Source organism: Gorilla gorilla, chromosome 3 (genome assembly GCF_029281585.2).
Source record: "Gorilla gorilla gorilla isolate KB3781 chromosome 3, NHGRI_mGorGor1-v2.1_pri, whole genome shotgun sequence".
NCBI lineage: Eukaryota > Metazoa > Chordata > Mammalia > Primates > Hominidae > Gorilla > Gorilla gorilla.
In genome coordinates, this window is record NC_073227.2 from 16,580,898 (window position 1) to 16,583,655 (window position 2,758).

Consider the following 2,758-nt stretch of genomic DNA (forward strand, 5'->3'; position numbering starts at 1 on the left):
CCCAGAAGAAAAGGAGCCGTTATATAAAAAAGACACTTGTACAGGCATGTTTGTAGCAGCACAATTGCAAAAATATGGAACCAGCCCAAGTGCTCATCAATCAATGAGTGAATAAAGAAAATGTGGTGTACAGGTATATATACAGGTGGTGGTTGGTTACATGGAGAAGTTCTTCAGCAGTGATTTCTGAGATTTTGGTGCACTCATCATCCAAGCAGTATACACTGTATCTAATGTGTAGTATTTTATCCCTCACACCCCTCCCACCCTTTCCCCCGAGTCCTCAAAATCTATTGTATCATTCTTATGCCTTTGCATCCTCACAGCTTAGCTCCAATTTATGACAGAGAACATACGATGTTTGGTTTTCCATTCCCGAGTTACTTCACTCAAAATAATGGTCTCTAATTCCATCCAGGTTGCTGCAAATGCCATTATTTTGAAACCCAAAATCCAGAAATTACTGCTAAAGAACTTATCCATGTAACCAAACACTACTTGTTCCCCCCAAAATTACTGAAATAAATAAATCAATAAACAAACAAGCCTCCTGAGTGATTCCGATGCAATGGCTGTGCTTTGAAAACACAGGTCTAAGTTTTCACTAAGGAAACTGACGGTCAATTCAGGGAAGGTGGAAGGCTTAGTCGGCTTGTATTTAAATTGGCATTTGACAGGGCCTCATAATTTCCTCATGATTAATACTCTAAAAGCAGACAGTTTCAAGCACTTCTCATACACCAAGCTCTCTGCCAAAGTGACTAACAGGTCTCAGCTCCTAGCGACCCAAGAGGAAAACGTTATTGCCCCCATTTTACAGATGAGGAAATTGAGGCTCAGAGACAGGCAGGAATTGCCTAAGGGCACCGAGCTGGGAAGTGGCAGAGCCTGTGGGCAGCCCAGTTTTGAGTACTGTGGCCGAAGGCATGAGCCGGCCTGCAAACACTGATGCAGACGAGGAGGAGCTTGTGTGAAATCCAACATAGATCCCCACAGATTCCAATGGGTAGGAGAGGCTTATCAGGATAAAATATGGTGTAGCTCAGTCTAAGCACCGATATTAACTTTTAAAAACAGCTTCATTGAGATATGATAGAAAACACTAAAATATCTGTGTTTAAAGTGTACAATTAGATATGTTTTGACAAATGTAAACACCCATGAAACCTTCACCATAACCAAAGTCATGAGCATGGTATTGGTCTTTGTCAGCTCTGGCTGCCGTGACAAAATTCCACAGCCTGGGGGATTTAAACAACAGAAATTTATTTTTTTTCACCATTGTGGAGGCCAGAAGTCCAAGGTCAAGATGCCAGCAGGGCTGACTCCTGGTGGGGCTCTCTTCCTGGCTGGCAGACGGCCGCCTTCTCACTGTGTGCATACATGGCCTTTCCTCCAGATCTTGTTCTGTTCCTCTGGAGTGCAGTGGCGCCATCTTGGCTCACTGCAAGCTCCGCCTCCCGGGTTCACCATTCTCCTGCCTCAGCCTCCCGAGTAGCTGGGACTACAGGTGCCGGCTGCCAGGCTCAGCTAATTTTTTGTATTTTTTAGTAGCGACAGGGTTTCACCATGTTAGCCAGGATGGTCTCGATCTCCTGACCTCGTGATCCGCCCGCCTCGGCCTCCCAAAGTGCTGGGATTACAGGCGTGAGCCACCGCGCCTGGCCCTTTCCTCTTCTTATAAAGACACCAGTCCCATAGGATCAGGACTCCACCCTTGTGGCGGCCTATTTAACCTTAATGACCTCCTAAGAGCCCTGTCTTCAAATATAGTCACATCTGGGATTACACCTTCAACATAAAAATTTTTTGGGTTGACACAGTTCCTCCATAGCAATATTTAACTTTTAAAACTTAATTGCTTATCCAAGTATGGGTGGAAATTTTTGCCCATAAAAGTCTGTTGGCCAGGCGTGGTGGTTCATGCCTGTAATCCCAGCAATTTGGGAGGCCAAGGTGGAAGGATCTCTTGAGCCCAGGAGTTCAAGACCAGCCTGGGCAACATGTGAAACCCTGTCTCTACAAAAAATAATTTTTAAAAAATTAGCCGGGCATGGTGGTGTGTGCCTGTGGTCCCAGCTACTTGGGAGGCTGAGGTGGGTGGATCACCTAAGCCCAGGAGGCTGAGGCTGCAGTGAGCCATGATCACTAGCCTGGGAGACAGTGAGACCCTGTCTCAAAAATAAATTATTGTGGAATTACTGCTAGAGTGAAAAATCAAAGCCACTCAAATGCCTAACCATAGAGGCAAGGCCAAATAAGTGATAGTGCACTTGTATAGCAAATGTGAACATAAGCCTGCATTTAGAACAGGACTTGACACTTAGTAAGTCCTCAATAAAAAAGTTAAAAAGCGTTAGAGTTTCTAGTGACGTAGAGAAATACTGAGGATGTGGTTTTAAGTGAAAAAAGCATAATTTTAAATGGCGTTAGAAATCTAAACACGTATATAGCAAATATAAACACATAGAAAAGGCTAGAAACTATTAAAATTTTAACAGGGATTGTCCTAGAGGGATGGGAATAATAGAAATTATATTTGCTGCTTTAAATACTTTTCTCTAGTTTCCTGGTTTTCTAAAATGAGCACATACAACTTTTATAATGAGGAATAAAACTGTATTTGCAAATTAGAAGCAGCATTGGAAAACTCAATTGCACAGGAATGACAGAAGAGGCACCTGGCTTGGCAGAGGTTCATGACAATGACCTCGAATAACTGAAAGAATTAGACAGACATGGGTTTGGGTTTCCGATT